The sequence below is a fragment of the Cavia porcellus genome, unplaced genomic scaffold (assembly GCF_034190915.1).
Source record: "Cavia porcellus strain 051 isolate PalLab524CR breed Dunkin Hartley unplaced genomic scaffold, mCavPor4.1 scaffold_15, whole genome shotgun sequence".
Classification (NCBI taxonomy): Eukaryota; Metazoa; Chordata; class Mammalia; order Rodentia; family Caviidae; genus Cavia; species Cavia porcellus.
The window spans coordinates 18,513,976-18,539,672 of record NW_026947498.1 but is presented as its reverse complement, the minus strand read 5'-3'; the positions used below and the strand labels follow the sequence as shown (position 1 = coordinate 18,539,672).

Here is a 25,697-nt window from a genome sequence, read left to right as displayed (position 1 = left end):
TCATAGAAGCAATGTCTGTCAAATACAGATAATTTTTTCTATAGAAAAGATTCAGACTATTCTGCTCAGCAGAATTTCACAAAAAAATTGCCATATACCTTACACACTAGGTCTGATTTAAAGGGGTCAGACTGTACATCTATGAATCTGTATATAAGAAAGGCTGTTGCAAGGTATGATATTATTAAGTGACTCATCATTTTAAAAAGTGTGTTTTCTGCAGGCATATCTTAAGTTTTACTCTATGAGGTTTTGATTTATGAATTATATAAAACTCACATGTTTCATAGAATTACGCTTCATACCACCTACAGAGAGCTCATACAATTTCCTCACGTATTCTGTTTAACCACTACTTCAACTGATAGCCTATATCAAAGTGATGAAAGAATTTCCTAACACATTTTGTCATCATTTGTCCTATTCTATGCAGTTTGATCATCTAGTGGCTTGCTAATCTTAAAACATTTGGAATTTGAAAAACTCTACCCCACCTAGAGTATTTTTGCTGTTATTAATTTAAGTCAAATCCTCTACATCAGTGTACTTACTCAGGTACTCCTTGTTTACTCCTTCGTGCTCTCTCCATACTTTACTCTCTCTGCTGGAACAAAACACTCAACACCCAAAATGAAGGAAGGAAAGATTTATCTAACTCATTGTTTGTGATGTTTTCAGTCCATAACCAGCTGGCTCCAAGACAGAATGGCATGGCACCAGGACAACACCTCAAAGCAGCAGGCAGAGCAAAAGAGAGAAAGCAAGCCTCTTCTCCTACCTTATATTATACATAGGACACCACCTCCCTCTGCAGAGCTGGTGTAGCACTCATAAAATCTCTGTGCTTCCTCTTGCACATGAAGAGAGTATTTACAAAGTAAGGAGGATCCTGGCTCCTTGCTGAGTCTCTCAGTTAAACGTCTAAACTTCTGAAGTTGACACAGTGAATCAACCTTAATATTTGCATACTGAAAGTTCCCAACAATAATTTTTTCACTGATCTATCACCAATTTTATTTCATCTTTACAGTAAATATGACTGCCATGGTTTATATCTGTGGCCCCCAGCGCCCCATGAGTTTGCATTGTGCATTTCTGATGGTTAATTGTCTAGTGCTTGGATTGATGGTGTCAGTGCTCCTCCCAGATAAGGTGGGGCCTGGATGTGAAGTACTGGCAGGAAGAAGGTGTGTCTTGCTCTTTGCTGGTTTCTGCTTGCTGTTTACAGCCACCATGAACTGCAGCCCAGCCAGGTCCACCTGTCTTGGAGCCCAATGAGCATAGACTGAAACCTGCAAAAACTGTAAGAAATAAACCTTTCCTTTCCCAACTTTGGGCTTCAGGTATTTTGTCTCAGAGATGAGTAAAAAGTAACTAAGATAATGACAATTACAGTAACTGATTTGTTAAGAGCTGCTGTACTTGTTACTGGAAAAGGAAAATTGTCCTTTACTTCCTGTATAGCAAATTTTGACTTGTAAACATTTCAGTTGTGAACATTCAAAACTATGAATGGATTTTGTAAAATAAACGTTCATAGATTTGAACAAATCACAGAAGTTGCTATTATGTTTTTGGTAACTATAAATATAATAACAGCTTATTTAGAGTATTTGTGTGTGTGTTTCTTTTTAATTTTTTGCATCTTATATTTCTGTCAAAGGTGTATAAGATTCAGTTTGTTGGAATTATGAATGAATCTAACTTAAGAACTTCCTCCTGGAAGGTAAGTCATTCATAAATCTGGGACTTACAGTATTCTAAGAATGAGAACAAATAAAAGTATGAGAACAAAGCTTAACATTTTTTTCTCCAGCTCAGATCTTCATTCACTCATGTATTAGTGACTCACATAGAAAATTACAGTCACACTGTGTGTCTGGTAGAATTTGTCTTGACAACACACAGTTTATTTAAAGAAGCTAGTGAGGCTGGTGTGATTCAGGTGTATAGTACAAACAGAATACAAATGTGAGGAAAATATTAGTGAATAATAATTTATAACTCATCTGGAATGTTCACTTCTTAAACTTTTAAATCTTGTTTTGCAAACATACTACGTTTTCTTGTGTAATCTACATTCACATTCTGCTTTTTAATTCTCAGTTCTATTAGTTCCTGGAGAAGATTCCTTGTGTAAGATTACATCATGCAATTCTATTCCATACAGAAGACTGAATAAAGATACCTCCTTAGTTGCTAGATGTGTCAGTTCCTCTGCCTTTCATATTAATGAATCTTTCTTAGGTAGAGAAATATGGCTGGCTCAACTCCTCTGCTGATGCAGTGTTCCACATCTTGGTCACAAGAAGTCATTGCTAGAAGAGTGCCCAATTGCTCCTTTTGACTACTACTCTATAAAGAATAATTAATAGTTTTCATTAATATGCTCAGTTTTGTTCTTTGATATCTAATTGTTTGCATTGTTGTACTTTTTTACTTAAAGCTGATATATAGGAAATTGTGTTTAGTGTGTGTGCCTGAATGTACTCTGTAAGAGTAACTAATATATCTTTAAAGGAAATTCTTTCACTGAGTCCCCATTCCCACATTTATTCAGATACTAGTTCTCTCTGATTAAATAGTGGTACCCGTTGCATTGAAAAAAATATTTCACACCAGGAAGATCTAGTTGAGGCCAAAGTAGTTCACACCTGCAAAACTCAGAATTTATATCTGACTGGTCGGGATCCACGTCAACATTGTTATTTCCTGCTGATTCAAGTCACAAAATCAGCATGATCAGGCATCCAGCAATTCTGATTTATACTTTCTACTTCCTTGATGATGTGGATGCTAAGTTGAGAATTTCTAGACCTGATGGCTGCTACAGTAATGTTGCCAGGAAGAAAAAAAATCAAGATTAAGAACCAAAATGAGCATATGGTATAGACTCAGCGGTCTTTGGAAGCCATGAGTGGTAATGAGAAACAAAATCACTACTTTTGCTGAGTTGAGAGAGTAGAGACTACATAACAAGCAACTACAGGTAATCATACCATTCACCAACAAAGTTCCAAGTGGTTCTGAAAATGCTATTCACAGGGTTCTGTGCCACTCAAACCACGGACCATCAAGAAAAATCCAAAATTTAGGGGATTCTTGTATGTTGGACTGCAAAGAACCCCGTAATGTGTTTTAAATAAAATTCACAGCTGACTGTCTTTTCACCTGTGGCAAGTCCAGACAAAGACTATCCACATTTACACTGTGTCCTAAATGACTAGCTAACTAGTTTGTGCTTTCTGTTCAATCCAGGCTCTTTGTGTTCAAAATGTCTGCTCCTTGAACCAAAAAATGCTCATACAGAATCTCCACTCCCCCAGGCTCCTGAACACCTCTCCATTTCTAATAATTGCATTGTTGAACAATCCCTTTTTAATGTCTTCTCTCAGGATTTGACTCAGTTATCTCATGCAAAATTACTTCCTCATCAACTCTTCTGTTAGCTGGTTTCTTTCCTTGTTTACTCCTTCCAAGAAACCTTGCTTTGGTAGTTGATATACTTACACATGCCCTGGTTAGAAGATCTTTATATTGCAAAGATCCCCCTTTTCCCATTGCAAAAGTAACCCTGCTTCACAACAGTATCTCCCACTCTATTGCAATAATTCTTTTGAATATAGTTTTGTTGATGCTAGGATTTGATAACATTTAGGGGTATATAAGCAAAGATTATGAAAGATGTCCTTTCTGTAGTGTCTAGAACTCATACAAACCTTTGCCTTACATTATAAATGTCAGTTTTTAGAGAAGCAAGGAGAAAATAGAACATTAAGACCGAATTATTACCCAAAATACATTGATTTCAATTTCAAGATCTCCTTGAAATTATTAAATCAGACCTAACTTTAAATTGATTTTTGCTAAAATTATTTTCTCATTATTCCTTCTGTACCCAGAAGGTTTGTGTCAGAAATGTCCATCAAAAATGAAATATATATATATATTTTTTTTTCTCTCAAAATTAATTTTAATGTCAGCCAAACCATGAACCAGTTACATGTACAATTCCTGGAACTTGAAACATATTAATTTTTTCTCAGGCTTTGTTTCTTCATTTATGAATCTTTTTCTGAGTCCTTTGATATTTTATAAATTATATTACTAATTTTTTTCAAAACTTTTTATGATTTAAATCTTATTCTCCTGAGACAATTACTAAGAATAAAGAAAATTTGGAAACAATGATCTATGAAAAACATTTTAAGTCCTTAAAGAAGAAGAAATACAGAAATCTACCACCTATTGCTTTATTGCAGTTACCTACATCTTAAGAGCTTGTACTCAAAAATTAAAATAGTCTGGCTTCATTGTATTTTACCTGTTATTTCTACCTTATCTGTTTATTTCTGTTTGTTTTTTTATTTTTCTTTAGCTGTGAGGCTGTTATAGTCCAGTATCAAAATTATTTTTAATTTACAATTTTAAGCAAACAAGAATCAGAAAATAATTTAGTCAGATACCTGGAAGACTCACAGAAATATATTTAACATACTTCCTAGAACTTTAATTTTAAAAATGAAGCATTTATGTGAATGTTATGATATTCACAATATTATTTCCTCATCTAAATTCCAAATCCTGTGAATTGTCCTTGATTTACAGAAGTACACTTCTTGATTATTTATGAACATTATTTATATAGTTAAATACAATGACAATGGCAAGCAATCAACTTTACAATAGGTTAAACTCTGGAGAAGATATTTCTAAAAGTCCAATTTTGACAGGCATACATTATCAGGGACAAATGCCAGGCAGAGAATAATTCATGCTTGTACTTATTTTAAAAGAGCAGGAAATAGAACCTTATTGTTACAGAAATTTGTCAGGAGATGCTTGATTTTTATGGATGAGGTAGAAATATAAAACAGGTTAGAAGAGAGCATTTAAAATCTTCAGAGGCAAAAGAAAGAAAGTTTGTGAGCAAAGGGAAAGTTGTGAGCAAAGTCCAGTCAAAGAGCCTGAGAGAAGCCAAGGTGAGACCTGGGCATGCTGGAGGGAAAGGGTTCTTCCAAAGCACTTGACACTGTGCTTGAGGTTATAGAAAACAGTTTAATGAAGAGTAAAGTAAAAATATATCAGAAAGAAAAAAGTATCCTCCCAAGAGCAAAATGAAAGCATTTGAAAATATATTTGGACAAAGTCAAATCCATCCCATATCTATGCCCACTAAATTTCATAGTTCACTCTGTTAGAGGTGTCTATGTTGCTCAATGAAGTTTAAGCAACGCAAAGTTTTTTTTTTTTTTTTTTTTTTTTTTAATTGACACACAGTTCACTGTCACTAAGGGATATATAAAGCCAGGAAGTACAAATGGCACAGCTCAAGCTCTGATCTTTTCTGAAGATGATCTTTTCTCCACCTATTAATCTTTCTTGGAAATATTCACCTGGAGAGTAAGAATGCTTTCTTTTCTATCATAAGAGGCAAAACTTTGAAATTCAGTCTTTGTTCTTTACAATGTGGTCTTGTGTAATGTACAAAGAACTTTCTCTGAAACTGCTAAACAAAAGAACGCCTTGTGTACAAGTTATCTGTTTAAATAAGAGCCTTTTCCTTTCCTCCTCCATCCAGTCTCAACATGCCACAAAACTGAAATCTAATCATTGCAACAATCGACTGAAGACTCACACTGAGGTTTTAAGAAATGCATCTCACAAATTCATATTACCATAGGCCCCAACAGCATATCGGAAAATTATTAAAAATTATTCAGTTTTTTTTAAGTATCAAAAATAATTACATTTTAAAAATATGATATGCACCACTTTCAGAAATAATCTGTAGATTGTTTGCCAATGTGAATATTTTTGAATGGATATATAAATGATATAGGGGAAAGAAACTCCCAATCCTCTAGATGTACAGTACGAGTTTGAGTTTGTTGTCTCTAAAGCAAAGATAAATTTTAGGAACAATGGAAGTTAAAAGCAGAATACATTTATTGGAGTGAAGAAAATTTCTGCCTGACATAGAGACAAAAGGGGTTCTGAGTGGTCTGTGGAGGGCCCTGCCTTTCCTAGAGAATTTTTTAGAGCAAGTCTAAGGGATGAGGTAGGGGAAAATGAGAAATTGCAAGGCAGACATCAGGTGAGACAAAACTTTGGTCAATCAATAAGATTCCAATCATAATTACTCAGGTAAAAGTGATTGAATGAGGATCAAATGGGGAAAGAAGTCACCTAATAAGCAGGCATGGATACCAAACAGGGGTTTTTGCTATATGGGGTTGGTTTAGTAGCTCTTCTTGACTTCCTTAAGTGCTCAATGACTTTTTAGAAAATCAACCCCTGATGTTTATCTGTAGGAAATATGTGGGTTCATTTGTTTTATCTTTTGTTGATGTTTGACCCAAAGTAGAGGTGTCTGCCTCTCCTACAGTTTCAAGGTATCTTGTCTTTTCTACTGGCTGCTTCAGGAGCTTGGCCTTGTCTGACTGCCTATCATGCAGTTTATTTAATTTAGTTGTCTATAATGTAACCATGCATATAACTGAAAATAGATAATTTAAACTACCTGACAAAGAAATGCTGATTAAGAGAAGTTGTCTAGGTTAATAATATGCATTTTTATTTTACTTGTCCTTTTTTTTTTTTTTTCAACATTAGGAATTTAACTTCTAAGGAATACATGTCTTTAACGTCATCCCAAGGTAAAAGTTCTGGCTCACCAAAAATGGAAAGCATTTTGTTCCTTACAAACTCCAATCGTCCCTGTTTTTTCCTTGTGCTTGTTTTACTGGCATTCACTGTTAAGATTAATGCCTCAATTCCTTCTTTACATTTTTAATCACAATTAGAAATGTTCTTGAGAAAATATCCATATATTTATCTTTTATCAATATAAAAATGAATTTCCATAAATATAGAGAAGTTCAAAAAGATGGGTATACCAGCCAGGTTTCCAACAATGAAAGGACTCCTTCCTAATTGCTGGCTGAAGGCCCGGTATCATACTGAAACAGTAACTGGGAAAGGAAATAAGGGGCGTGAAGATGGTGCTACGGTAATTCTCAGGGGGAGAATTTAGTCTCCCCTATCTTTGGATAATTTGGAAACAAACTTCATGCATAGTCCACATGTGGAGGAAAGATTTAACAATACAATATTTAAGTTTCACGTTTGAACCCAAAACTAACAGCTTTAGTTACCTTAAAGTATTTCATATTTATGAAATGAAATAAACTATTGCTTGGTGGGAGAACATAGAGTAATACCGTAAGTTTTCCAGTACCTCTGATAGCAGCCTTAAAGAGATAAGTGTTCCAGAGTGAAATCTAATGTTCAATGGATAAGGATATTTGAATACAGCTATTTACCAAGAATGGCTTAGCTGATCCACATGTAACTATTGGCTATCTGAGTAATCACTAGATTGAAAGATAAAAACCAGAAAAAGTATCGAGATAGCTGTATAATGTGGGAGAAACAGACACCATAGAGGTACTTCACTGAGTCACAGAGGAAAACTGGATCAAGGAGTCAACAATAGTTTGGGAAGAAGTTGCACTTTTCAGAGAACAGTAGAAAGATACAAAAAAAACCAAGGAAATGTTATTCATAGACACACATTTACAAACAGAAGTGAGAAAGAATGGCTACTATTTTTAAGAAGCTTAAAAATTGAGCTCGGCTCACAAAATTTCTGTTACAGATTAGCCACAAAGTCCTCCAAATGTCCATGAACTGGCCCCAGCCTGGGCACTGACTGTTAGGAAGTAGTGAGACCTTTAAGAGGTTTGGCCTTGTATGATTCTTAGGCTATGGAAAGTGTGATTCCCAAAGAGAATGTGAGATGCTGAACACATTCTCTCTGTTCTTTACATCACAAATACCATACCATTTCCATCAAGTCACACCTGCTATGGGAGGCTGCCAGAAGATAGGGACTAATTAAATGAGTCTTATTTTTTTTTATTTCCTCCAGTTAGAGAAATCAAACTTAGGACCTCGTGCTTGCTAGGCAATTTCTGCACAGCTGAGCTATTTTTCCCTCCCATGTGAATCTTTAACAGGTATGTTACTTCAAACAATTGCATACCATCCTGCTCCCAAGGCTCATGTCTGTCTCACAATATCAAATATATTTAATCTATTGCTAAATAATCACCAAGTCTTGACCGTTCTACCACTGATCAAAACTTCATTACCTAATTATCTTCCAAATCTCTGGAAAATAAGCCTTTAATACACAGACATTTTAGAATGAGTAAAGAAATTTATAAATAACAACAGCCTTTCAAGCCTATAGTTAAAAACTGCAATAACTGAAATAAAGTTTACCATATATTTTGGGCATCTCTTTGAGCTATTAAAAAAAGTGATTCAAGAAAGTTGATGAAAGATATATACAGATTATAAGATTTGAAAAGCAGAAAGAAAACTGAACAAAAATGAATACAGATTTACCAAAATGTTATGCAGGTGGGTGTTTCACAATGAATGGAAAAATCAGAAAAGCATGGAAAAGTTATACAAATATGACTGACCACTTCTTTAATCTGATAAAAAATTTCTCATATATATATATATATATATATATATATATATATGAACTTCAACAGATTCCAAATAAGATTATACAAATAGGCCTACACCAAGACAGATAAAAATCAAAATGTAAAAAATGCTAGTGACAAAGAAAAAAGTCTTGAAAAGACACAGGAAAATAATAAAGCCAGACAAAAACAAGCTTCGGTAAAATTAATGATAAACTTCGCAACAAAAAGCAGGATGCAATGAAATGTCAGATTTTAAATGAGAGAAAAGAGGAGAGGTGAGAAAAGATTACCTGGGAAGAATCACATACATTAAAAACATATTTTCAGGATGAAAGTGAAGTTCCTATAAAGTCAACTGAGATAATTTGGTGTCACTTGGCTTTTTTAGAAGAAATATTGAGACATTTCTCAGATTGAAATAATGATGACACAAAATAACTTAAATCCATACTTATTAAGAAAGAAAGATTAACAGTAAAAGAAAAGATATTACAAAAGACAGAATAATTATATTTCCTAAAATTCCCTTGACAGGCTTAAAAATCAGTTCTATAAAACATTATGTATATAATTATTGGGCTTTTAATATATGGAAATATATTTAACGATAATAGCATTATTAAAGATGTGCTATAAGCTGAATTGTGCTTTCTCTCTCTCAGATTTATAGATTGAAACCTTTTACTGGTATCTCAGAATGTGACTTAGAATTTTGCACTAGGTTCTTCAAAGAATTGTTATGATTTCGCTGAAAAGGTCTTATCCACTGAATTATGGAAAAAAAATAAAACTACAAACAAAACAAAATAAAACAAAGCAAAAATAAAGTGATTCAGGAAAGCTGGAGAAAAAAATAATTTGGATCCATTTTTGTTTTGCATAGCTCTAAGCCTATAGTAGAATTCCCTGTAAAGAGCCTTTTTACCCAGAGATCCACTAAACACACCTTTAGATCCGAGGTGCACACAGATATGTTAGGAAACTCCGCAATCTAAAGCCATAGACGATTTATACTTTCAAGGTTCTGGTTTAATACAAAGAGGACTTTTTGTGTTGTCATCTTCAATAAGCAATTAGCTACCTAAAGTAATGTGTAACCACAGGTCAGTATTATAGATGAATACACCAAGACTTGGTCTATGTGCTAGAAACTGCCAGGTGTTGCAGTGGAGATTACAGTCTTGTATCCTGAACCTATATTGAATATTTATTAATTCATAGTTGTTGGATCTTGCTTGAATTCATTTAATTTGACCAACAAAGATGGGAAATATCTATACCATATTTTTGCTAAGTGAAATTATGCATTTAAAGCAAGTGCTAAAGTACCTGATATTTAGCAATCCTGCTCATGATTATGTGTTTTCTTTTAAAAACACAGTATTTAAGCAGCACAAATGCAACTTAAATTCCAGCTACAGTATTTTAAAAAATGTTAAAGCCTAGATTCTCAGATTCAATAAGTGAAAAAAATCACTGTCACCAAAAGAAACTGAGGAGTTGAGTTTGATAGTGAAAACAGAGAAAGTTAGATTGAAGAGTTGTAGTTATATTGATGGAAAATCTGATTTTATTCAGTTTCTCTGTAGGAGAATAGTCCCTTTTAAAGTGGACTGTCAGTCCCTATGTCATACAAGGGGGAGGACTTGAATCACATTGAAGCTGGAGCCCAGACTGCATAAGGGGACTTTTTTTTTTTTCCTTTTTTTTTTTTTTTTTTTTTTTTTTTTTTCCTTTTACCTATCAACTTGACCTGAACAGTAACTGAAAATTGAGTAGCTTCTGGTCATTGTTGATGGACTGGCTGAAGCTTTCTGACAAGAATAAAAATGAATTTACTATAGAGAACTTATGACCAGATTTGTATTTTTCTAACTTGTTTAACTTATTAAAGTACTGCATGAAAAAAAAAAAAAGATTTTAGAAATAACTTGGAGAAGCATAATTAATGGAATAAATCCACTGACTTACAAAGAAAGATTTATAGGAACTAAAAATGTGTTGTATAGTATAAGCATTAGTTGACTTAAAATATGGTAGCAGTCTCCAAGTACTTAAAAAATGAAAATAGTGTGCTGTACATAATATGAAAATTTAAAACTACCAGCCTATTGTTAATAGAGCATGTGTTTTAAAGATCTTTCATTCTATGATGAGAATATCTTTGAGTAATTCGTTGGACTCTTCTTCCTCCTATCCCTCTTGTGTCTAATAGGATTCACATCATGGGAAAGGCCTAATAATACCCCTTTTAAATGGAAAAAAATAAGGTATTTAAAAGTTTAAGTTTAATAATGATGAAGTCTACGATCTTGCACTCCAGCATTGTTTTCCTATACTATCAATTATCAACACTCTATCCTCTGCCACCACATTAATGTAAAACAATTCCATTAATTTCTGACCTGATGTAGCTGGTGTCACTGTCACATCCCAAAAGATAAATGGCCTTAACCTGCAAGGCTGTCCTTATTTCAGACATCAATCATAAATCTGGCCACTGATCTTTGAGCTTACGAGTGTAAACTTCAGGTTTCTGTGTCCCATTCTTGAGTTTAGTTATCCGCAACAGTATACTTACCTCTCAGGGCAAGAATTTACATACCTTTATTAGTTTATAACAAATGTTTCAACACAGCAGCAGTCAAATCAAGTATGTAGAGGGAAAATAAAGGCAAGAGAAATCATGCTGTCTCAAGGTATACTATATTCCAAGCCTTTCAATCTGCTCACCGGCACAGAAACCTTCCAAATTCTATCATTTAGGTTTTGGTTTTTGTTTTTGTTTCCAAGGAGTGTTCTTTGGCCATTACTGAGTCAATCCTAGTTTCTTCCCCTTCCCTGAATGTTGGTGTGTAAGATCACTGCTTCTGATTTTATCTAGGCCTTTCCATTTACATTGATCATGCCCCACCCTGAAAAGATCTATAACATCATCATGAGTTACTTCATTAAAACAAATGATCCTAAAAGCCTTAACATTCAGGAAAATTCAAACACTTTAGGAGCTCTGTGCTAGGTACCAGAAATAAAAACCAAATATTTTTATTGTCTTAGTTATTTTTTTCTCCTTACTGAGATGAAACACCCAGCATTCAAAGTTAAAGAATTAGAGGTTTATTTAGCTCAGTTTGTGGAGGTTTCAGTCCATATTCAGTTGGCTCCAAAGAAGATTGCATGACACATGATCAGTAGTTCAGGGCAGCAAAAGACAGCAAAATCAAAAAGACCAAAACTGAGGGAACAAGCTTCTTTCCCCCCGTACATTGTAAGCAGGGTACCATCACCTATGGCTGGTGTAGCACTCACACCTGATCCGTGCCCTAGTCTTGTACAGCATGAGGATATTTATAAAGAAAAATCCCTGGCTCCCTGCTGAGTTGCTTGAACTTCTAAACTTCTCAAATTGACATAATGTGTCAACTATTATAGATAGCATATGTACATACCAACACACTGAATGAGATTATTACTAAGAAAGCTAAGAGAATAACAAATTCAATAGTTAACAGACTAAGCATGGGTTCTGAATCTATTTCATTCAAATAAGCTCAGGTGGAAAGTGTATTTTTTCTTTAGATCACATCGGCACTGAGTATATGCTGACATTTTCTTGTAATTGTTCCTTGAATGATGTAACATAAAATCTATTTACATAGTATTTCAATTGCATTAGTAATTAGATACTATCTAGGCATTATTTAAAATGTACAAGCAGATGCATATAACTTATGCAAAAGTACTTTACTATTTTGTATAGGTGACTTAGGCAGCCATAAATTTTGATATCCACAGGGATCCTGAAATTAAGAGCCTCGAGGCAAATAAATACTGTTGAAGTTCCTGATTAGGTTTTCGTGGCTGCTTATTTTACACTCTTTGCTTTATGTTGATGAAATTTGAGTGAGGCTTCTCTACTCTTCTTAGAACCAGACATTTGACTTGTCCCAGCCTTGTGCAGGTATTAAGAAGCAGAACATATGATGCCTCCTTATTAGCTTTTCCCAGGAATCAGCTGACCACAACAAATGTATATATTTCTGGTCAAATGTTGCATATCACGTTTACTTGATCCCTTGGTTTCCATAACCACGTATAAAGATTTGAAGAGCCCTGTTTATCCCTTCCTATAAAATGAAAGCCTTTTTCTGTTAGATTCTGAGACAATTTAGAGCTTAGAAAATTCCTCCAATCTTCCTAGCCTTTTTGAATTACATTCTTCTCATCTCTTTATGGGTATTTTTGTATTTAATACTCTCTTTTTTTTTAATTTAAAGAGAGAAGAAAAAAAAAGAAAGGACATAAAAAAAAACAATGGACTAAAAGGGTACAAATAATACAGTATTTCTAGAAAAAAATATATACTCTCTCTCTTTAAAGCAAATGTTAACAATGGTATAATCACTTCAAGTGACAATATTATTATCAAGCCTATTCAGGCTAAATGAAACTAAGAATTAAATGATTAGATCATGAATCAGGAAATACAATATAGGCAACATGAATAATTTTATAAATTTATAAAGAGGTTTTTGTAAGATAGCTTTTAGAATATAAGTTGTAAAATCAAATACAGGTAAAAACATCATTGAAAAAATCTCGCTGCATACCAAAGATTTTTTTAAACTATGTTACTTATTTTATGTGAGCTTTCATATTTATGAAATTGTAACAATATACCTCATTTATACCAAATTTGCATAAAACTAACCAATCATTGCCAAGGACAACTTTTTTTGTTGTTGTTGTTGGCACATGTTTGCAATGTACAATGATTACATTCTTCTTGGGGACTTGTTACATATAAATAACATACCTTAGTTTTTGTCTAATGCATTTTCTATTTCTTCCTCCAGCTCCTATATCTTGGTTTCCTTCCCTTTTGCAAAAGATCTGTGTGCCCTTTTTCCTTTTATCAACCTTTTTTTCATTATATTTTGTGCTTTTCATACAAGGCAGTATTTAAGCAACATTTATGTGTCTAATTTATTCATGGATTCTATCACAGTTTATTGGTACATTTTAGATGAACGTAATGGTCATCTTCATCATACAGAACTTGTACATAACATAACTTGATTCTTTCTTTCCGCACTTCTTTACCTTGTTTTCAACCCCTCCTCCTCTCCACATTTACAAAAGTTTTGTTTCTGTATTTTCTTTTATGATTTTTAAAACTATTCCTTCTTTTCTTTCCTTTTCTCTTCTCCATGTTCCCCTCCTCATTTGAATATTGTCTTCCTATTTTATAATACCTAATATATTTTGGTCCTTATTTACACTTTTAGATTTGTACCAGAGAAGCAATGTAATACTTACACATATCAAATTTATCTCAAATAGAGTCTCAAGCTGCGAAGTTTCTAGTTTATCCATCTTTATGGCAGAGTAGTATGTAATTGTATATATATTTAAAAAAATACATCATCTTTATTCATTCACCAGTAATGGGCATCAGGGCTTTTTCTGAGATTTGGCTATTATGAATAGTGCCACTATAAACATTGGTGTGCATATATCACTGCACTATGGTGCTTTCAGTTCTTCAAGACATATCCAGAAAGGAAATAGCTGGATCACATGTGACCTCTGGTCCTAATTTTTTGAGGATTATGCAGCAAGTTATTTCACTTAACATTATGGTTTGAAGGTATACACATTTTTTTTTAAACAAATGACTCAAGCTGATTTTCTGTTATGGAAAAAGAGTACTGCATTTTGTGTTAACATCACACAAGGAAATGTTCACCAGAATGAAGGGACAATCTACAAAATGGGAAAAAATTTTCCAGCTGTTTCTCAGACAGAGGACTGCTATCTAGACTACAGAAGCAACCCAAAAAATTATACCATTTAAAATAAAATATTCCATCAAAATAGAAAACTGAAATGAAATAGACACTTTTAGAAGAAATACAAATGACCAAAAAACAGCTGAAAACAGTGCAACATTTCTGGCCATTAGAGAAATATGAATTAAAGCAATACTAAAAATCTACCTTATTCCAGCAATATTGCCTATTATCAATAAATCAAGTAGCAACAAATACTGGGAGCCTTTAGGGTGAAGAGGAAGGCTACATTGCTATATTGTACACTAGTACAATGCTACACTGTTGTACACTAGTACAACAATCAGAGAAAACAGTGTGAACATTCCTTTTAAAAGTAATAACAGAAATTCATTGTATTTAGCTATGTCTCTACTACGTGTTTTTGCAAAAGATTTAAAGACATAATATTAAGCAGACGTATGCATACCCATGTTTACAGCACCATGATTCACAGTAACAAAATCCTGGGAGTAGTCTATATGAGAAAAAAAAATTAAAAACTAGCATGAATACTTTATTTTTTAAAAAGAGAATAAAAATACAAACCTATTTGTGAAATTAGCTTCTGCAGAGTCATTCTAGTCTTCCTTATTTTGTTCATTTTTTGGAGTTACTTTATATTGATACATGTTTACAGTATATAATAATTGCATTTAATGTGGAGATTTGGTAAATGTATATAATGCATCTTAAATTTTTCATCTGTATCCTCCTCCTCTCCCTCCTTGCCTCCTTTGTCTGTTGGATTCTTTCTTATTTTCAAAAGCTTTATTTAGTTTTTTCTCTTTCAACTATTTTTTCCTAGTTCTTTTTCTCTCCTCATTTCTTTCTCCCCTTCATCTGTATTTCTTTTCCCATTTGAGAAACAGTCCCCTAGTTTCTATAGTCTTTTATTTTGCTCTTCACTTTTTTAGTCCCTCATGTAAGATAAACTATCCAATAGGCTTGTGTGCTTATTTCCTTTATAATATGTTATCGAAGTGTATTCATTTACTTATAAATGCCTCAATTCTTTATTGCAGAAGAGTACTTCATTTCATATAAGTGCCATATTTATTTTTATGTTAGTGGACATATAAGCTGTTTCCATGATTGAGATACTATAAATTGTGCTGTGCTAAACCTGAGTATGCATGTATCACCATAATATGATAATTTTATCTCTTTAAAGGAAGATATCAGAAGATAACCAGGTTTATAGTTGGGTCAAATGATTCATAGTTTGTTTTTTTTTTTTTTTTTTTTTTTACAAATCTTGATACTGATTTTGACAAGAGTTCTACTAATTTAAATTCCCACCATAGCCTTGCCAACTTTAGTCACAATTTGATTTCTTGAAAATATGCATTCTTCCTACAGTGAGATGGAATATCAACATTCAGTTTGCATTTCTCTAATGACCAGTGATGTTGAACAATTTTCCATATATTTATTAGCCATTTATATTTCTACAAAGTGTCTATTCATTTTCTTTGCCACTTTATTATTATTATTATTATTATTATTTACTGAGATCGTTTATTGGGGAAGGTAGTTTTAAAAATTTTTAATGCATTCTAGTTGTTAATTCTTTGCCCTGTTTCAAACAATTCTAATAAACAAGGTGTCAGAGTAAAACTCACACATTTGATATCATTATTATTATTATTATCACTAGGATATTTAAGATCAGGAAATTTCCCGGCAAAAGTTTTATACTGAATGGAAGTCTTCTCTTTAAAATAATAATTCTTGGCATTAATTCACAAAACTATTATAAATGATAAAAATATATTTATTTCCTAAAATATGAGTTCTTTGCCCTTGGAAGTCTGAACGATGCTTCAATGTAGTGATAGAACCATAGAACTCACTGTTCTTAATACCAATAACTTTGTTCCTGTTAGACAGAATCTTCCTATACCTCACCCTCAATAATCTTCCTGGCTTCTAGGCACCATCATTTTCTCTACTTCTGTGAAATTGATTTAGTCAGACTCTACATATATGAGTGAGAATGTATTTGGCTTATTTTGCTTAACATAATGTCCTCCAGGTTATATAGCAAATTTTTAATAACAAACTAAAAAAAATGATTTTGTACATTTCACCACAAAAAGTTAAATATAAAATAATGGATAATATTAAATGCTGCCATTTGTTTATTTTTCTCTCTAGAAACATCATGCTCTACCCTGTGACAAACATATTTATTGTGAGTCAATTAGAAACAAAATTTTAAACAATATGATGAAAATAACATTGTCTTTTGATACATTTCATAGTGTTAATGGATTCATCTACTTTATTTAAGGAAATAACCCTGTTTACTAAATTACTATTAATAAAATGTTTCCAAATTAGTATACTAAACATTAGTATACTTATTGATATTTATTCAAAAACAGCAAATTTAGATGTCATGAAACTACAGACAAAAATTTGCAGTGTTTCTATTACAGACTTTCATTTAAAACAATTTTTTCCAAGCAAAATTATTCCCCAAGATTAAAATCTGTATTGTTACTTTTTTTGTAGCAAAGCAATTAGATGTCATTTGCATAAAAATGTTATGATAATAACATAAAATTCTGGAAACATCATTTCATTGGACATATAAATAGAAAAATAATATCAGACTCATTCATCCATCAGTGATTCTAGTGCATAGTCAAAAGAAATCATGAACAATGAGTAGAGAAAAGCATAATTTCTACACAAGATAGAAATTATGGCTGTGAGGTCAACCTGACTGTGAAAGTTGTCATCTTTATTCATCAGAATTGATGGGTCTATCTGCTGGATAGATGTGTAGCCCTTCTGTCCCTCCTGGCTGTCTATCCTTTCTTCCTAGCATTACAACTGCCCAAAAGGGCAAGTTTCCCCAATGAAAAACAATCACTCTTCTGTAAAAGAAGAGTCTAAAGGTTGTCAGGAAAATCCAAGCATGAAGCAAACTAAATATTAAATAGATTGCATCGACTTTTATTATTTTATGTGACATGGCTAGAAAATTTCTCTCTTTCTAAATGGACTTTATGTCATAGGAAATTCTTACAGTTCACTTCCATGTAACAATCCTCATATTATTGCTAAATAAAACATTTCTTTTATAAAATTATGGTCAGAAACAAGTTTAAAAATGTTTTTTCTTATTTTTGAATGAACACTAGGTATAAAATATAAAAATCAATAAAAGCTTGTAAATCAATAATATTCAAAGTTAAATTTGAAACACATTACTGATTCTGTAAGTTGTTTATAAAAATCAAACATTCTAGTTTCAAACATTCTACATTTTTAAAATCATTTAATAGGAACATCTCTTCTGAATATAAATGTATGCTCATGGAAACCATCTGTTATTATAGGAACAACAATAACCTTCAATTAAACTAAGAGTTGTTCTCACAGAGCTAAATCCTTGGTACTCAAATACAGTCTGTAAGAAGAATATTAAACAAAGCTAAAAAAATAGGTAAAAAGAACATTTTATTAAAACTTATGAAAATAATTCTCTCTATATTAGTAAATGTAAGTGTGCATTTGAACATGATCCCTAGACCATTTGCACATACAATGAAATTAAGAAAGCATCAGATTACTTGCTTTAAAAACACAGGGATTCTTGAAAGGAACCATCTTACTAATTATAGATTGTAAGCCAATGTGTTCTAATGTCTTTCCACATCTGAGACTTCCTTTTTTAAATCCAACTTCCTTTTTTAAACCATACCTCTTAAGGGAAAAGCATGTTTAACGGATTTGTTTTTTCCTTAGTATTTTATTTCAAGAAACTGATTTAAATACTGTATGAGAAATTTATCATTTTTGTCATTTTTCAACATATAAGTGAAATGTTTCGATAGAGAACAACAAAATAAAAAACAAACAACAAAAGCTTGCGTATCCAACAGCTTAATCAAATGAATTTTGCCTTGAATTTCAAAAATGGAAGTTGAATGAGGAGAATCTCTGTGAGTTTAAGGCCAGCCGGGACTACATGGGAACACACTCACAGAACTGTTCCTTAGTAATCTGCCAGACATTTCTTAATCCAGTTAAATGGTTCTATCTTCATTAATGATCAAATTGTAGAAAGAAAAGGATTCTAGGACTTAAGTGTGGAATACAGAGTAGAAGAAGTTGGAAGAAACAGACCTATAAAGGCATGATCATTGAGAGTACTCACTTCAGACTGCTTTAGAATTTGACATTTTTTTCCTTATAAATGAAAACACGGAAAGGAAGGAAAATCAAGAAAATGTTAAAAATACTGTCATGTTTCAGAAATTTTACCTTGATTGCAGTATAGGAAATAGAATAGAGTTAATTAGTGTAGATATTTAAAAATAGACAAGAAGGTATGGAGATTTAAATGATAGATGGTTAAGAGTTAAACCACAGAAACTGTACTGAGAATGAATAAACAGAAAGATGTGTGAGAAAGTTCTCCGTGAAAAGAGCTTAACTAAAATTCATTGAAAGTGGGAGAAAATTATTGATTTGAATTTTTTTTTTTTTTCGGTTCTCTCTTTTACATTTTTTTTCCATCACTACTGGAAGTTGCATTCTAGTTTCTTCAGTCTTTTGGAACAAAGTAGAAACCTTGCACACTTACATGGGGCCGGTGTTGCATGTGCTGCCTCTTTCTCCTCTTCCTCTTTTTCCTCCTCTTCCCCTTCCTCTTCTCCATCCTCCTTTTTCTCTTGCTTCTTCTCCACCTCGCCTACTGCCTCTCTCTTTTAGTTTGCACAACTTAAAACTGAACCTAGGAATTTTGCACTGATTCTGATGCCCAGCCACTTTTATAATATTTTATTATTTAGAGAGAGAATATTGCTAATTTGCCCAGGCCAGGCTCACACTATTGATCCTACTGCCCCAGCCCGCAAGAGTGTTAGAATTTCAGGGCTGTGTACCATCCCTCATTTGATGCTGCATTCTATTTTTGTTTATCACATTTTTGTTTTGATAGTACATGTTTGTAGTTCCTAACATTTGCAGTCCTTGTGGGAGACTGTTAAATGTAGATAATAGATGTTCATTCCTTTTCATTTCATCCACTTTCCCTTTCCTTCTTCACTCATCTATTTCTTGATGCTCTCATTTAATTTATTTACTTATTTATTGCACACGATGTTGCAATCTTGATCACTCTGCTCAGTTTCCATCTAATTTGACTGAGCAGCTACTGGATTCTCCTAAACTACAGCACACACATGGCCATTGTGAATGCTCTCCGGTCTCTGATCCTAAAGTTTACCTAATAAAAACCCTTTATCAGTTTACTTATATATGTATAAATATTTATATATTCTGTATAAAAATATTTAGAAACTTTAATATATATTCATATTTCATAATATTTATACATCATTATGTTCGTTTATATTAAAATATACATCATTCATCAATTTTCTTCATCTAAATTACCCTAACTAAAACACAAGCTTACTTTGTCAGTTTCGTGATAAAGTGTATTTTGCTGCTTCTATTTAACTCCCTATTTCCTCAAAGTGGCCATGACACACGGCTTCTCTTCCTCGCATCTGAGGTGCAACTTCAGCGGAAAAAGCATCCTAAACTCCCCATCAAGCTTTGCCCCTGATTCCAGAAAAACTGAGTCATTACTTTAGCACGGAAAACGCGGTATCAAGTAACCAAACCTCTGCACTGCCTATTTAAATAGAAATTTTAATTCCTAGAGTATATTTTCTTTTGGTAATAAACCATTTTCTGTTAAAAATCTGTTTTCAATTATTCTAAGACAAGGGTAAAGACTAAACTATATAATAAAAGTGAGTAGATGTTTGAAATAAGAATAAATGGCAACAGAAAGAAAAATACGAAGATTAAAATTAGGATGTAAATATCATACATGAACAAAAATTTATTGAGAAAAACATTGATTTTCAGTGTGCCCAAATTGTTGGTAGAGAAAAAATTGATGAATATATTGTTTTGATCATAAAATATAAATAGGATATTTAATATTACTGATTGAGTTTTACAGTAAAAAAAAAAGTCTTGTTTGAAAAGATCTAAAGTACCTTATGTTTATTGATAAGGTTTACACAAAGTAGATAAGAATTGAGAACACAGCATAAAGTCCTTTCATAAGAGTATTTAGCTTTCCATAAAATATGGCTTTTAAAACTCAAATATATTTTATTAAATCTCGAAGCCAGTGTGCCATCAGCAGGGAATTTCATTTAACAAAATCAGGGTTACTCCTTTTTTTTTCTTTCTCTTTATTTTATTTCGCTATTGGTGGTGGTGGTGGTGGCTTTTTGGTGTTGTTGTTGCTGTTGCTTTGTTTCATTTTGAGAAGTCAGGCCACAGGGCATTATGTGTGATAGTAAACTCTCTACTACTGAATTACATCACTGTCTTTAATATAGTATTTATTTTTAATATCAATTTTTATTGAAATATAGTAATTTTCTGAACTCTAAAAGCTTATTCTAAATGTTGGAAATTAAATAGAGCAGCTGGTTCAAATAAAAATAAAATTTGTTTTGAAGAAATGCTTTGAAGTTTGTTCTAGGCAAAAGGTATCAAAACGTCATCCCAGCTCAAAAAACCCTCGAACTTTTTGTCCAGAGAAAACTGAAGACATTTATTTTTTGAAGTATGTGTCTATGGCAAATGCACTTAAAAGAAGTGATTTTTTTTTTTACTGTTTTCTCTATAGCATCTCAGCTCCTAAAATAGCTGTAGGTGAAATATACAGCTCCAGTAATTATTATTAATTGGAAGAACAAACAAATTAACCATCTTAATTTGACAAATGATTATTTTTCATTAGGTAACCACTAGAACTTATGAACAAAAATTTGAGAAGACACATGGGACACTTGGGAAGTTTCTGAGAGAAGAAAAATAGTAATGTAGGGAAGCAATGAAAAATACTGGTCTTCTTCCCCTCATAAGCATGGACCATGCAACAGTAATTGTCTTTGAGGTGTTTGCAAAAACAAAAGTGTAATGAACAAAGGCGAAACGTAAGTGTGAAAGGTAACCCTTTCATTAAAAACACAGGTAGGTCCTCAGCACTGGACTTTTGCAGAAGAAGCCTTTGTGTCAGGCCAAGAGCAATAAAAACAAATTGGTCTAATACATGAAAGGTTAGTGAGGATTTATAAGATTACAATTAGCTAGAATTCTCAGCTCTGACTTAATAGAAAAATGAGGTTCATAACTTAACATCGATCCATGATGAATGAGTAAAGAATACCAGTTACCTGGAGCAAGACCAGGTAAAAATTTGTAGAAAACAGTGCAAAATGTTAATGTAAAACTCATTAATTTAAAATATTAGGAATTTCATGATGGGAACAGTGGCGAATTAAGGAAAATGAGTCCCTTTCACAGGGCCATGAACATGTGCCAAAAGTTTGGGATATTGCTAATCATAGCCTGACATGTGAAACACCGACCAATGTCACTGGAAAAAAAACAAAAAAGTTTTTGACAGAAACATTATGTTTGAGCTAACCGACTCAAGTAACGGCTTACTTCACTTTATTTTGTGTGAGCACTAACTTTCCTCTTGAGTACATTCAACTGTTACCTTACCTCTATGAAAACAGGAAAATTAGAGACACAATTAGATAACATATCTCTGACTGAGAGTTCCTTGAAGATTATAGTAATGACGGAAAGATAATTAACATTTATTAACCAATTAGTATGATGTGACTGATGCTACAGTTAAACACATTAATTCTAAAGATCTTTCAGTTGTCATAAATTTATGACTAATTAATAAAATAATTAATCAATTCAAATAACTTCTCAAAGTATCACTAATTAACGCCATCACATCAAATAAATAACTAATTAAAGAAGCAATATCCCTACCCAGTGTAGAAGCTCATGCCTGCATTCCCAGCACTCTGAGGGCTGAAACAGGACTATTATAAATTCAAGCCCGGCTTGGATTACTTAGTGCTTTAATGAGATTCTATTTTTTAAAATGTTTTAAGGGGTCAAGGATGTAGCTCAGTGTGAAGGCTTTAAGTTCAATTTTCAGTGGTATATAAAAAGAAAAGAAACATTAAGATTGGTCTATGAAGAAGAGGAAGTGTGCTTGGTTCCTGCAATACAGATGAGTCTACTCATATCTTTTTGTTCCGCTTGCTACAGTTTTGCTTTGAAATGCCCCCAACCTCCAAAGCCCGTTGTTAAAAACTTAATCTGTAGCTCATGGGACCAAGGGTCTGGGTAATGGCATTTGAAGAGTCGGCAACAGGTTGCATCATTCGTGGCCTTCAAGGAGACAGTAGGTGCTCGGCTGTTTTGTCTCTGCCCTTCTTTTCCCGTGACATCAGCAGCTGTGCACCATCAGTGCTTCCTACCATAATGAGCCTCCTGCCACAGACCCAAAGCAGTAAGTCCAGCTGATCTTGGACAGTGAATTTGATTTAATTTCTTAATATCATTCAGTGATGGAAGATTAAGGGAAGAATCATAGTTACTTAGCGATAAAACAAAATAAATCTTCCCTATACAAAAAAGTTGACTCATAAATTTTTGCTCCTCATTGAAGCCAAATTACTATGATGACTGACTAGAACCTGAGACATTCATTGTGTAATAAAAGGTTTTAAACCTATGTACTCTTCTATTTTTCTTCTTTATAACATTCAACATTAAAAAAAAAAATCCTATCTTCCTTTTCCTCGCTCAATGTTCTATTAATCCACATCCTTTTTTTTTTCAAAATTTAAATATTTTTCTTAGGTTTTTGATGCCATATTGAGTCATTTCAGTATAGTATTCTGAAACCTGTTCTCTTACCTTATTTTATGTCCTCAACTAGGAAATGAAATAATTGGGAGGGTCACATTTATACTTCCATATATTTATTATATTACCCAAATTTTTCTTCACTTCTGTTGTCTTCTAGTTAGAACAGATATCCAACTTCTGAAGGCAATAATATTCGTACTAATTTCATGATTTGAAAGTAACTTAATGAGGCCTGCCTTCTCCCTAAGGTCTTTTATATCCACAAAATACAAGAGACCAATTTACAGTCTAATTTTAAATGAGGTGAAGTATACATAATGCCTAAACATAAATTCACCCTACTAGACAAAAACATCTTTTTCAGATAAGAAGAGAATCAAGAGATGGAGGGAGTGGAGACAAAGAGAATGAAAAAGTAACTGAGGTCTATTTTGTACATGCACCAACTCTGTCAACAAGTGTAATCATTATGCAATGCAAACATGGACTAATGAAAAATATAACTGAGAAAAAAATCAAAATAGTAAATTGGGAAATTTTCAATTACAAATATAACTTAATGTATATAAAAAAGCTTATTATATATATTTTTAAAGAAATGAAATAAACTTCTAATTATTTTTAAATTGCTTAATGGAGGATTACCAAGTTAGCCTTGAGAATTTTTATAAAAAAGGGACTAAGAGATAAGTGTTTTATTTAAGAGTTTGAGTGATCTAATTAAGATAGTAAATTATGTTAGGATATTTTGATTAAAAATGATTTCTGGAAAAATTCAACTGATTACATGTATACAATGTATAACTAAAATATATGAAAGATTAAGGTTATTGTATCTCTGTAAAAGCTCAAATTATGGCAATAACAACCACTCAGTAGGTACATTTCTATAGAAACTAAAATAAATTGTATATATTACTTTCTAATAATCTTAGTACAGGTTTAGAATTGGAATGGCTTAAAAAGTTTCTTTAATAATTCTACTGTATCATTAAGGATTAAGGAAACTAAAGTCACAACTAATACACTCATTAGTGTTTTCAGAATCTTAGTATGTCAGTATTCTATCTGTTCAGTAAACAATGCCTCATGTGTTTTAGGGAAGATATATATATATATATATATATATATATATATATATATATATTTGTGTGTGTGTGTGTATTAAACCTGACATGCTGTCATAAAACAAAAAATACTTATGACTTTGCCTTGGATTTTCTCTTCCAGGTGGATAGCTATTACATTTATTGAGACACAGGAGTACATACGATAAATCTCTGTAGTGTGTAGTAGTTTTCCTCTCAAAAAAAGTTTTGATTTTTGTTAAGTACTCATCCGCATTTGAGAGTCAACATTTAGGACTGTAAAATTTAGAATAAACAATCTGTAGTTAAAGAGACATAAGAACAGATGTTATACCTTGCCAATTTTGTCATATAAGAGCAAGATGATAATAGAAAATCTAACTTCAAGAAATACATCTTGACAGATATCTTACAATAAATTGCTTGCGAAATATTCTATTATTTTATGATATGCCAAGTAGGTTAATGTAGGAGGATCTATATATATTTGGCAAATGTCAGATAAAGTTTTCCCTTGGAGTATTTGTTGTTTGATAAGTCTTTACAATAAATATATAGCTGGAATGGATAAATCTTTATGCTTTGTAGAATAAAAGGATCTCTGTCAGAAAATATCTTGTCACTTGTGGTAGACTTAAATTATATATATATATATATATATATATTCCTTTCAAAGAAAAATGTAATTTTTTTATTTGGGAGATTTATTTTCATCTTAATGTATGAATGATGACAATTTAAATAACTGCTTTATTTCTTCTGCAGTATCTTGGTCCAGATGAAGTGGAATAAACTACATTATATGTAAATGTGTCTTAAGATTCAGTGAAGGAAGAGCTGAGAAAACCCCTGATTTTCCTCTCATCTCAGAAACTGATTGTTGTTGGAACCATATAAAATTCTTATTCAGGGAGATGTAGTCAAAGAAAACAAAAGAAACATACAGTATGAGAACACAGCAAGAAGACCACTATCTGCCAGCAGAGAGAGAAGCCTCAAAACCAACCAAACTTGCTGATTGTTTAATCGACTCAACCTGTTTCATTTATAGTCAAAAGTTGCAATAGGCATAAGTGTACCAAAGATGTCAACATTTTAAACCCATGAGACACAATTCACAGCCTCTGGAAGATACATATATCCCTGAACAGATAACCAGCAAAAGAAATATGCTTTCAGTTACAGAACCACTAAAAAGAAAATAAAATTTTTCAACATCCAAACAAAGAGAAGACAATTGTCCTCTGGAGCTTCCAAAAAGATGACAGCATTTCCGATACCATAGTGTCCCCCATGCCACAGTGATTCCTGTGTCAGACTTCTGATCAAAAGGCTTTTGAGGAAACTAATTTGTATTGATTTACATTGGAAAGCAAATTTGTTATAGCAGTAATGGGAAAAACAATAAAAAGTTATACTTTATCTTGTATCTGCAGAATTTGGGTTCAGAATAATTATGGTGGGGAATGTTCTGAAAGCTATAAGCTTTCTGTAGTTTTTCTGTGTTTAAAAATAAACTCAACTGGCATTTT

General features: G+C 32.5%; 1 long non-coding RNA gene across 1 annotated transcript; it reads left to right on the top strand.

Annotated features, from left to right (window-relative positions):
- Positions 1–1,206: 1,206 nt before the first annotated feature.
- On the top strand, positions 1,207–25,697 carry LOC134470555 (uncharacterized). Its single transcript, XR_010039500.1, has 3 exons — positions 1,207–1,303; positions 1,664–1,726; positions 24,931–25,697. It is a non-coding gene; the product is annotated as an uncharacterized LOC134470555 (long non-coding RNA).